At 39.7% G+C, this 12,997-nt stretch overlaps 2 long non-coding RNA genes across 2 annotated transcripts in view; one reads left to right on the plus strand and one right to left on the minus strand.

Moving 5' to 3' along the window:
- LOC141423321 (uncharacterized) overlaps positions 1-11,588 on the plus strand; it is a 59,412-nt gene extending 47,824 nt beyond the window's left edge. Inside the window, exon 2 of the long non-coding RNA XR_012448095.1 lies at positions 11,403-11,588. This is a non-coding gene — a long non-coding RNA (uncharacterized lncRNA). The remainder of the gene's footprint in view (positions 1-11,402) is intronic.
- The window catches only part of LOC141423325 (uncharacterized), a 99,059-nt gene that overhangs the window by 84,644 nt on the left and 1,418 nt on the right, over positions 1-12,997 (minus strand). The gene's annotated exons all lie outside the window — the stretch shown is intronic.

Consider the following 12,997-nt stretch of genomic DNA (forward strand, 5'->3'; position numbering starts at 1 on the left):
TAACTTCATGAGCTTTTTATTTTGTATCTCATTTTCCATTTTGAAAGTAATCTTCAAGTTGTGATGTTTACTTTCAACATAGACACACTCTTAATGTATGCAGCTTTCCATCACGCACCAACACCATGCTTGGGGTAAGGGGGTGTTTTTATGTGTCTTCTACCCTGAATCCATTCACAGTCTTTTGTCTCTTTTTCTTAAGGCATTCTCCAAATGCATTCCATGTCTGCTGACATTTGAAAGGCTGTAAAATTAAAGCTACGTAATTATGAATACTATGAAAGAGGTTTTGACAACTTTTGGTAGCATTTAATTCAAGTTAAACTCCTCTCACTCAAAATAATAAGCATAATGTTACTTATTATGTAAATGAGGTGGCAAGGCAGATGTTTTCCATCCTGGTGTATTCATTAGGGATTAATAAGTACAAAAGCTGAGTAGGAGGGTCCTGTACTTAACCTGAGAACTTGAATAAGGCTTAAACAACTAGAAAGAAGATTACTTTGGAGTTGTGATGTCCTATACTGGAGCCACAAACCACATGAAGCTATTTAAATTTAAATTAATTAAAATGAATCAGAATTAAAATTCAGTTTCTCAGTCACATTAGGCATAATTCATGTGTTCAAAGCCACATGTGGCAGTGGCTCCTTATAGAACAGCACAAATGAGAGAGTGATCCAAGGTGGCGATTGGGACACAGCCAAAGACCGTGTGAGCTCTGTGAACCAGGGACTTTGCCGAGAAGCTGGAGGCACACTTGGCTGAAGTAAAGCACCAGGGAGAGCTGAAACATCAGCACTCTGAACCCCTAGCTCATGGAAGGCTTCACCACGCCATGATTTACTAAAAGAACAGCCGGTGCTGCACGTCAAGCCCTGTCCCATAGGCCCCAGAACAGTGGGATCTCTGATCCTTGGGCCCATTCCTCAGCCCCACCAGGGCCACGCTCCCCCAAACTCCCTCCCCTCAGACCCACATGATCTCTGCCAGACTGAGCCCCTAAAGCCTGCCAAGCCAGCGATCCACAGGCATTCACAATCTCCACCAGGCCCGTGTCCCTAAGGCCTGCAGGATATCCGCTCTGCTGGGCCACACCCCTAAGGCCTGCCAAGCTGGTAATCCAGACATTCACAATCTCCCTGGGGCCATGGCCCTCAGGCCTGCACAGGCCTTCACAATCTCTGCTTCACTGGGCCATGCCCCTAAGGCGTGCAAGCCCTAGATCCATAGGCATTCACGATCTCTGCTCCGCTGGCCTGTGCCCCTAAGGCCTGCCAAGCCGGTGATCCACAGACATTCACGATCTCTGCCAGGCAGCGTCCCTCGAGCCTGCACAGGCTGGCACGATCTCCACTGGGCCAAGCCCCTCAGGCTTGCCAGGCCAGTGACCCACAGACACCCATGATCTCCACTCCACCAGGCCTGCGCCCTTCAGGCACACCAGGCCCACGCTCCAAAGGCCCACTAGATCGCCCCAATGACAGGTCTCTGCGCACAGGCCCGTGGGACCCCACCCACCTTCCACCTGCCATAGGAGGGCTCCAAACCTGCTTAGGAGACACAGACAGGTCTTGATGCTAAAGGAGTAATAGCAGAACTACTAAGACTGAAATTCCACTGTTCCTGAACTGGTGATTTACTTATTTATTTTTTATTTTTCTATTTTTTTACTTTTATATAATTTTTTATTTTTTGTTTGTTTGCCTTTCTTTAAATGTTTGGCTGTCTGGTTTGCTCTTTGATCATCCACCATCTCTCCCTGCTGTTTTCCTTGGTATTCTCTTTTTTTTCTTTTTTCTTTTTTTTCTTCTACTTCTCTTGGTTTTCTATCTTCTCCTTCTTCCTTGATTTTGTTAGTTTCACTATTGTAACTCAGCTAACACTAAATTACACATAGTCTAGGGACAGAAACAGTACCAAGTGGAAATATGGGAAGATGAAAAAGGGATGGAAACCATTCTCCTCCCCAGAATAAATTAGCACAGGATTCTGAGGGAAATGAAGAAAACAGATACCCAGATCCAGACTCCAACAAAACAAAGATAAACCATGCCAAAGAACCCAAGTAAGCCCATAAGAATAATCTGACAGAAGAAATCCTACAAGTAATCACTGAGAATTTCATGAACATGTTACTAGACATGGTCAACCAAAACGTACGAGAGGCACTCAAGAAATTCCAAGACAACAAAAATAAAGACTACGAGAAGACACAAAAACAAATAAATGAAATCATAGGAGCCCTAAATAAAAACCAAAATGAAACAGAAAATACCATAAATAGAGAGATAAATGAATTAAGGACGAAAATTGACAACATTAAAGAGGAGGTGACCCACAACATGGAAAACCTAAGAAAAAAGAATGAAACAGAAATTCAAAACAAAATGGAAGGTCATTCCAGCAGAATAGAATAAACAGAAGACAGAATCTCAGAAGTTGAAGATGAAATGGTAATTAAAGGAAAAACTGAAGAATTATTAGTCAAACAACTCAAGACCTGTGAAAGGAATATGCAAGAACTCACTCACTCCATTAAAAGACCAAACCTGAGAATCATGGGCATTGAAGGAGAAGAGGTGCAAAGAAAAGGAATGTGTAATATATTCAACAAAATAATAACAGAAAATTTCCCAAAGCTAGAGAAAACTATGCCCATTCAGGTACAGGAAACCTCCAGAACACCAAACAAACTTGACCAAAATAGAATTAGCCCCACAACATATTAGTATTAAAACAACAAGCACAGAGACTAGACAAAGAATATTGAAGGCTGTAAGAGAGAAAAAACAAATAACATACAAAGGTAAACCCATCAAAGTCACAGCAGATTTTTCCATTGAAACCTTCAAGCAAGAAGAGCATGGAGTGAAGTCTTCTGGTCACTAAATGAAAATAACTTCAACCCTAGGATACTTTACTCAGCAAAACTATCATTCAAAATAGACGGAGCACTAAAAGTCTTCCATGATAAGCAGAAACTAATACAATATATGACCACCAAGCCACCACTACAAAAGATTCTCCAAGGAATTCTGTACACAGAAAGTGAAAGCAAACAAAACCATGAAAGGGCAGGCAGTACCAAACCACAGGAGAAGAAAAGGCAAGAAAGTAGAGAGTAACACTGATTCAGCTACACACAATGAAACCTTTAAACAACAAAGACAACTAAGTGACAGGGATCACCACATACCTGTCAATACTAACACTAAATATTAAGGGATTAATTCCCCTATCAAAAGACACTGACTGGCAAATTGGATTAAAAAGGAAGATCCAACAATCTGCTGCCTACAGGAGACCCAACTTATTGACAGAAACAAGCACTGGCTGAGAGTGAAAGTCTGAAAGAAGATTTACCAAGCCAATGGCCCCTGTGTACAGGCAGGGGTAGCAATAATTATCTTAGATAAAGTAGACTTCAAACTTACATTGATCAAACGAGACAAAGAAGGACACTGTATACTAATAAAAGGGGAAATACACCAAAAGGAAATAGCAATTATCAACCTATATGTACCCAATGTCAATGTATCCAATTTCATCAAACATAAACTGAAGGACCTAAAAACATATATAAACTCCAGCACGGTGATAGTGGGAGACCTTAATACCCCCATATCAGCAACAGATAGGTCATCCAAACAAAAAATCAATAAAGAAATTCTAGAATTAAATCACACCATAGACCAGATGGACCAAGCTGACATCTACAGAATATTTCACCCAACTGCTGCAAAATACACATTCTTCTCAGCAGCTCCTGGAGCTGTCTCCAAAATTCATCACGTCTTAGGGCACAAAGCAAGCTTCAGAAAATATAAGAAAATAGAACTAATCCCATGCCTTCTATCTGACCACAATGCGTTAAAACTAGAAATCAACAACAAAAACAACAGTAGAAAATATGCAAGCAATTGGTAGCTGAACAACACATTGCTCAATGAGGAATGGGTCATCAAAAAATAAAAGAGGAAATTATAAAAAGTTCCTCAAAGTTAACGAAAATGAAAACATGACCTACCAGAACCTATGGGACACAGCAAGGGCTGTCCAAAGAGGAAAGTTTATAGCCATGAGTGCATATATTAAAAGGTCAGAAAGATCTCAAATCAATGATCTAATGCTACAGCTCACACTCCTAGAAAAACAAGAACAAGCAAATCCCAAAACAAGCAGAAGAAGAGAAATAATTAAAATAAGGGCTGAAATCAATGAAATACAAACAAACGAACAAACAAAAACATACAAAGAATTAATGAAGCAATAAGTTGGTTCTTTGAAAGAATAAATAAGATTGATAGATGCTTGGCAGACCTGACTAAAATGAGGGAAGAAAAAACTCAAATCAGTAAAATCAGAAATGCAAAAGGGGAGATAACAACAAACACCATGGAAATCCAGGAAATCATCAGAGACTACTTTGAGAGCCTGTACTCTAATAAATTTGAAAATCTTGAAGAAATAGACAATTTCTAGATACTTACTATCATCCAAAACTGAACCAAGAGGACATTAATCATCTGGATAGATCTATAACACAAAACAAAATTGAAGCAGCAATCAAGAGTCTCCCAAAAAAGAAAAGTCCAGGACCCGATGGATTCTCTGCTGAATTCTATCAGACATTTAAAGATACCAATCCTCCTTAAACTGTTCCATGAAATAGAAAGGGATGGAACACTGCCTAACTCATTTTATGAACCCAACATTACTCTCATCCCAAAACCAGACAAAGACACCTCCAAAAAGGAGAACTATAGGCCAATTTCCTTAATGAATACCAATGCAAAAATCCTCAATATAAAATGGCACACCGAATCCAACAGCATATCAGAAAGATCCTATACCATGACCAAGTTGGCTTCATCCCAGGGATGCAGGGATGGTTCAACATATGCAAATCTATAAATGTAATACAGCACATTAATGGAAGCAAAGACAAAAACCACTTGATCATCTCAATAGATGCAGAAAAAGCCTTCGACAAGATCCAACACCACTTCATGATAAAAGCTCTAGGAAAACTAGGAATAGAAGGAATGTACCTCAACATTGTAAAGGCAATTTATGACAAACCTACAGCCAACATCATAATTAACAGTGAAAAACTGAAACTGTTTCCCCTAAAATCAGGAACGAAACAAGGTTGTCCACTATCCCCACTGTTTTCAACCCAGTACTGGAATTTCAAGCCAGAGCAATTAGGCAAGAAGAAGAAATAAAAGGAATACAAATAGGTAAAAAAACTGTCAAAATATCCTTATTTGCAGATGATATGATCCTATACCTTAAAAACCCAAAAAACTCTACCCAAAAACTCTTAGACACCATAAACAGGTATAGCAAGGAGTTAGGATACATAATCAACTTACAAAAATAAGTAGCTTTTCTATACACCAATGATGAACAAACTAAGAAGAAATACATGGAAACAATTCCATTTACAATAGCCTCAAAAAAAAAATCAAATACCTAGGAGTAAACTTATTAAAAGATGTGAATGACCTCTACAAGGAGAACTACAAAACCCTGAAGAAAGAGATCGGGGAAGACTACAAAAGGTGGAGAGATCTCCCATGCTCATGGATTGGAAGACTCAACATAGTAAAAATGGCTATACTACCAAAAGAAATCTACATGTTTAATGCAATTCTCATCAAAATCCCAATAACTTTCACCACAGAGATTGAGAAATCTACCCTTAAGCTCATTTGGAAACACAAGAGACCGTGAATAGCCAAGGCAATACTCAGCAAAAAGAGCAATGCTGGCAGTATCACAATACCGACTTCAAACTATTTTACAAAGCAATAGCAATAAAAACAGCATGGTACTGGCACAAAAACAGACATGAAGACCAGTGGAACAGAATAGAGGACCCGGATATGAATCCACACAACTATACCCACCTTATTTTTGACAAAGGGGCCAAAAACATATGACAGAGAAAAGACAGCCTCTTCAACAAAAGCTGCTAGGAAAAATGGCTATCCATCTGCAAGAAACTAACACTAGATCCATGTCTATCACCCTGTAGTAGTATCATCTTAAAATGGATCAAGGACCTTAATATCAGACCCAAAACTCTGAAGTTAGTACAGGAAGGAGCAGGAAACACTCTGGAACTAATAGGTCTAGGCAAGGACTTCCTTAGTAGAATCCCAGCACCCTAGCAACTAAGAGAAAGAATGGACAAATGGGACTTCATAAAATTAAAAAGCTCTGCACAACAAAAGAAATGGTCTCTAAACTAAAGAGACCACCCACAGAGTGGGAGAAAATATTTGCTAGCTATACATTAGACAAAGGACTGATAACCAGAATGTACAGGGAACTTAAGAAACTAAACTCTCCCAAAATCAATGAACCAGTTATGAAATGGGCAACTGAACTAAACAGAACTTTCTCAAAAGAAGAAATTCAAATGGCCAAAAAACACATGAAAAAAATGCTCACCATCTTTAGCCATAAAGGAAATGCAAATCAAAACCACACTAAGATTCCACCCCACCCCTCATCAAAAACACCACCAACAACTGGTGTTGGGAAGGATGTGGGGAAAAAGGAACCCTTGTACTCTGCTGGAGGGCATGCAAGCTGGTGCAACCACTCTGGAAAAAAATTTGGAGGCTTCTTAAAAATCTAAACATTGATCTGCCGTATGATCCAGCAATCCCACTCCTGGGGATATACCCAAAGGAATGCGACACAGGTTACTCCAGAGGCACCTGCACACCCATGTTTATTGCAGCACTATTCACAATAGCCAAGTTATGGAAACAGTCGAGATGCCCCACTACTAATGAATGGGTCAAGAAAATGTGGCATTTATTTATACTCAATGGAATTTTACTCAGCCATGAAGAAAAATGAAATCTTATCATTTGCAAGTAAATGGATGGAACTGGACATCATTGTGAGCGAGGTTAGCCGGACTCAGAAGACCAAAAACCGTATGTTTTCTCTCATATGCGGTCTTTAGATCTAGGGCAAATACAACAGTGTTGTAGGACTTGGGTTACATGACAAGGGTGAACATATACGGGAGGTACAGGATTAGACAGAAAACCCAAAACATGAAAGCATTTGATGTCCCCACTCCAGAGGAATTAATACAGAAACCTTAAAGCGACAGAGGTCAACATGAGAAGGGGATCAGGAGCCAGTGTAAAGATCAGTTAGAGATGAATCAACATGGGATGTAACACATTTGTACATGAAAGCAATGCTAGGAATCTCTCTGTATAGCTGTCCTTATCTCAACTAGCAAAAACACTATGTCTTTCTTATTACTGCTTATTTCTAGTCTTCAATGGAACTGGAGAATAGTGCAGAACAGATTCTGCCTGGAAGGGAGGGGGGAGAGAGGGAGAGGATGCAGGTGGGGGCAGGAGGGAGAAATGACCCAAACAAGGTATACACGTGAATAAATGAAAAAATAAGTAGAGCACAAAGAACATTTCCATCATTGCAGAAAGTTCCACTGAACAGTGATGCTAATCATAAAAGCATTCAAATAGAATGAGGGATGTTTATAGAATCTTCTTTTTAATAAGTTTTTAAATTATCATATTATTGTTGTACTGGGTACATTGTGACATTTACAAAAATGCTTATAATATGTTAGTTAAATTCGCCCCCTCTATCAGTCTCCTCACTCCATTCTTAGAATAGTTTCAACAGGTCTCATTTTTTGCATTTCCATACATGAGTACATAACAGTTCCACCATACTCGGCCTCCTATACCCTTTTCTTATATTCTCTCTGTAGATTCTTATCAGTTGAAACTCTATCCATAAGAGTTCAGTAAGGTCCTCGGGATGGGTGTAGATCCATGAAGAGCCCAAAGATGGTGTAGGATCAGGCTGCTGGCTGATTGTTACTTTTTTTTTTTTTTGCAGTACTGATGTTTGAACTCAGGGCTTACAACTGGAGCTGCCAGCTCTTTTTTTGTTAGGGTTTTTTTGAGATAGGGTGTCCTGCACTATTTGCCTGAGCTGGCTTCAAACCACAACCCTTGATCTCTGCCTCCTGAGTAGCTAGGATTATAGGCATGAGCCACCGGTGCCTGGCTGAGTGTTACCTTTGAGTCTCATAAGGACACACTAGAATTGTGCTTCTTAAGCTCCCCTGAAGGTAGTTAGCAAATGAGGAGGGAACATTTAGTCACTGCAGTCTGATGCCAGGGTAAATCTCGTAGTCACCTAACCCAGGTTATTTCATTTCCAAGTCCTGCTGCAGCAAGCAGAAGCTGCTATCGTATTACCAAGAGGAAGGAAGCACACTCGTTTGAATCTGTGATAATTGGGATGGTATTCTAATTTATCTTTCCAGGCGCTCTATCTTTGCAGATTAAGGGAGGATTTTTTCTTTATCAGCATAGAAGAAACTTCTGCTCTATGGAAGCACAATTTGCATACACAAAAATTCAGTTTATAGAAATATTTCTCAACCCTATCTGCACATTTGAACCACCTGGGGGAACTTTTAAACATGCTGGATTTTGCCCTCAGATGTTTTTATTTAATTGATTAATGGGGGAATCACTAATTTTTGGAATACTACCAGTGATTCAAACATGCAGTCAAAAGAGAATCTTTGACGTCAAACTTGAGCATGTATCACAATCTGGTGATGTTAGATCATAGATTACTATACTCCACCCCTGGAGTTTCTGATTCCAAGGGCAGTCTTGGGTGGGGCAGTAGGATTTGCCTTTCTAATAAGTTCCCAGGTACCACAGCCGATTGCGGTTGGGCAAATGCCAACAGCACTGATTCTCAGTCTTAGCTACAGGTTGTCACCACCTGGAGCGGTCTAGATGCTGAGATCCTGCCTCCAGAGATCCCAATTCACTTTATCTGAGGTCTAGTCTGATACTGGAGATTTTTAAAAGTTCTTCATGTGATTAAAATTTGAGAATAATTGATGGAGGTAAAACAAATCTTTAAGGTCCAAGGACAAGAAGCACAGGAATCCTGTGGATGTTTGTTAGAAATGTAGATTCTCAGGCTTGCTCAGTTTGAATCTGTATTTTAGTAACATTTTCTAGGTGATTTCATGTGCATTAAAGGTGAGAGCCACTGTACTAGTTTTTAAAATACCAATTTATTGATTTACGTATATACGTGCTTCAAGTAAATTATTTAAAGTAACAATTTCTGATATTTCCCAAAAGCATTGGGGCACATAATTTAGTAAAAACTTATTATCAATTTTTGAGGCATTATTAGATTTCATTGCACAGGCACAAACTTGTTCAGCTTGCTTGTATTATATCAGAAGACATTGGTAATCCCAGGAGAGGGAAACTGTGGACTTTCAAGTCTCAAATCAAGAATAACCAAGTTTTTCACAGTTTTTGCATAAAGCTTATTATTCAAGATAAAGTACTTTTTAGGTTAATGCCTAGTGCCTTTTGATTTAAAAAAAATTTTACACTTCTTATTCATTACCAGAGATACACAACATAGATATATTCTTAATTCACAAAATTTCTCATTGTGCAACAGTAAGATCCTGGGGGATGGAAGAGTGGAGTGGGGAGTAAAATATCTTGAGAAAGAGAGTTGCTACATTGTGTTTTCCTAGTAAGCCCTCCTGGGTGGTGTGGGGAATAGAGTAGTACAGGGAATAGTGAGAGCCAAAGATAATTACAGGAATGCATTCCACACTGTTGGTGTGCATCTTAAACTTGAATGTGGTGGGAATCATTTGGAGATCCTAATCAATGCAGGGACTGATGCAAAACATCTAGGGTGGGGCCCAGGCTCATCATTCTAACAAACTTCAGGTTCAGGGACCATGCTTTGAGTAACAGGCTAGACTAACTATACTCCTACAATCAGCAGCTCAGAAAAATCAAATGGTCTGGTATAAGTAGGAAGAAGAGTGATTTTGTTAAAAGTGCTGATTTACTAATGTGAATCATCTGAGAAAAAGCAAAAGGTCAAAATTATCCACAGGCTCATCATTAATGGAAAGCTAATGGGATATGAAGAGTCATTTAAGGCAACAGTGAACTAGTAACGCAAACACCTCAGATGACTAGTAGGGCAAAATTTTCAAAATGTTGCAAGCTGTCTGCATGCTTGAAGTAGCAATTTACATGCATAATTAGGTGCAATCAACAGTTTTGAAATGTAATATATTTTGTGAGTCCATATTTACTTATGACAGATGCAAAAAAAAATCTGTCTCCAAAAAATACAGGGCAGAAGAAAGAAAACTATTTGCATTTAACAATAGGAGTCTTTAAAATCACATGTCTAAATTTAGAACAAATGTATTTGAAATATTTTACCTTTCTTTTGGTTATTAAACCAAAAACTCATTTAAGCTGTGAAAGAAGTTCATGAACACATTTTGTAAGTAAGGAGCATGGAAGAAGAATAACTTACCAGTCAGCTATTCCAGCTCCTGTCTGAACCGACATGTGATTTTATTTCTACATTGTAGAAGGAAAATCTGTCAAATTCAAAAGTTCATTGCACAAAACACCACTGAGTTTCTTCTTGTCTTTAGAAGGGACTTAATTTTCTGAAGATGGCAAATATCTTTTAGAAAATTTAAGATTAATTAAACTGGTAGTTACCTGTTCCTAAGTCAAGGTCCTCATATGAATGCTCAAGGTGAATTTATATCATCTTACTGTTTCCAGTATAACAGACAGTGCTTTTTGGATTCTCACTATGTACTATGTAATTTGCTAAGCATATTACACAGATAATCTAATTTACTATAATAAAAATCCTATATGAATTGGCTTATTAGCATGTACTAGAGAGGAAATGGAGAGTGAATAACATCTTTAGAGGCCTTTTTTGGTGGGGGGCTGGTCATTTAAAAGTATAGTGAATCTGCCTAAGCAAACACTATTTTTATACAGTGCCCAGTTTAGAAAATAAACTTGAAATTTACTTTTTAGAAATATCGAAGAAAAAAAGATTGGATAATTCAGTCCCCAAACTCTTTTCTTTCCAAAAGCATGGTCACGTTGCCTTATCGTAATTGACTGTCTATACTGATTAAAGTGGTAATTAATTGCTGTCATAATTGCGTGCAGAGTTAAAGAGATTGCAGTGACGGTTAGATGAAGCCTAATGATATGCTCTTGTGTAACTGCATCTGTTGAATATTGTGTCTTGATGGGTAAAAGTGTTTAACTCAATGCAAAGTGCACACAACAATAGAATTATTCATTTTCTTTAGACAACTGTTGTCTGTTTTCATTATATGTTGAGAGAAAAAAAGCCTCCTTCTGCTAAAAAACCTAGGACTGGTTCATTTATTTGTTGATCCATTTGAGGGCATTTTAGAACTCAAAACTCAGAACATTGAACTCTATTTAATATTAAATGGGTTCTTAATAATCTGCTATTTTTCTCTATAGCTGCTACAAGATCCCTCCAGCATATGCAGACCTGCTGTAAGTGTGAAGCTGAAACCATTCTCCAGGACCAAGTGATGTCAATTTTAGAAGTCATCCCCATCACCTTGAGGCAAATCAGAGAGACTCAATTCTACCTATAGCATTTGAGCACTGTTAAGCACCATTAAATGCAGCTGGAAATAACAATTTTGTGTTGAGATTTCATTAAGACTTTATTGTAAATACCCTTTAGTGTTTCTTTGTTTGTTGTCACCCCCCTCTGAGTGAGCGAAACTCTCAGAAGCGATTGTTTGATCCTGTGAATGGCAGTTGAGAGAGCCTTCCAGTAAGCCTGGGAGTCTTGAGTAGGGAACTATCAGTCAAGCAGCCCTCTCTTTGACAGCTGGACAGACTGCCCTCATGCCCAGCTTGTTTGGACACATTACAATGACCCTGAGAAAACCCCAGCAGCTGCAGAAGAACACTACAACCACAGCTGCTCCTTCAGGAAGTCTTGCTCCACTCAAAACCACTCCAGATAACCTGCACTAGTCTTGGAAGACTTCAATCTAAGACAAGCCTAGGTGAACCCTAGATGACCCTGCATACTCTGCAACTATTCTCACTAAAGGAGGGGAAGCACTTCTTCTGGTGTCTCAACAGAAAGCTTGGGATAAGTGCAATGTGCGGACTGAGAGCAGTCCTTATGTTATTCCTGTGATTGGTGCAAATTACAACGCAGTATTTGCATGCCATATTCATACAATGTCCCCCCCCCCCCTTTTTCTGGCTATATAACTGGACTGTTCCACTTACTTTTCCAGTCAGGGAGGAGATTCGCTTTAGCTTTGTAACCTTAGGCTGAGAAAAAGGTTGCCTTTTCTTGTTTACTTGAGGTCATTATCATGGTTAGAGCAGGCTGAGTGGTAAAATGAAGAGGAGATGCAGCAGCAGCAAGAGGGCAGCTGAACGGGGTAGCAGAGACTCCCTGATGGACCATCGGGTAGAAGAATAAACAAGGTGAGAGAAGGTGGAGGACTGTGAAGAACCAAAGACAAGGGTTAGGGTCGTGACAGGTGAGGCTCAAGAGCTGTTAGGGATATGGGTCCTGACACCCAAGGTTTGGGGGACGTAATGTGACCTGCTGCTAAGAGCCAAGGGTAGGAGTTCTGGCAATTAAAGCTCAGAGCGGTAAGCCTCCAACTTCTCAGATCCGAGGAAGATGCTCTTGGAGTAACATGAGAAAATATCTCACTAGTGTCTGGTGTCTCTAGCTCTCGGGGCCTCTGAGTCTGTCAGCCCAGCCCACAGACCTTTACAACTTTAGGGTCCAGAATTGCCAACAGTGGAAGAACTACTCCACGTCCACTAGAGCAGGCCCTCAGACAGCTGATTGCTACCAACCCACCAGTGAACCCCAGGTTAAGAATTTACATGCTGCCTTTGCCATCCTTGGCACCCCTGGGCGCATCCTGGAGACTTACCCCGCTAGTACCCTGAACTCTGACAACCCGCCACTTGGGAGAGCCCGCGGCGTCCCCCACACCCCAATTTGCAGTAAAAGCCCGGCAGCTACATCCCTTCCTTCCGTGCCTCTCAGTGCAGACCTTTACACT

Source organism: Castor canadensis, chromosome 5 (assembly GCF_047511655.1).
Source record: "Castor canadensis chromosome 5, mCasCan1.hap1v2, whole genome shotgun sequence".
NCBI lineage: Eukaryota > Metazoa > Chordata > Mammalia > Rodentia > Castoridae > Castor > Castor canadensis.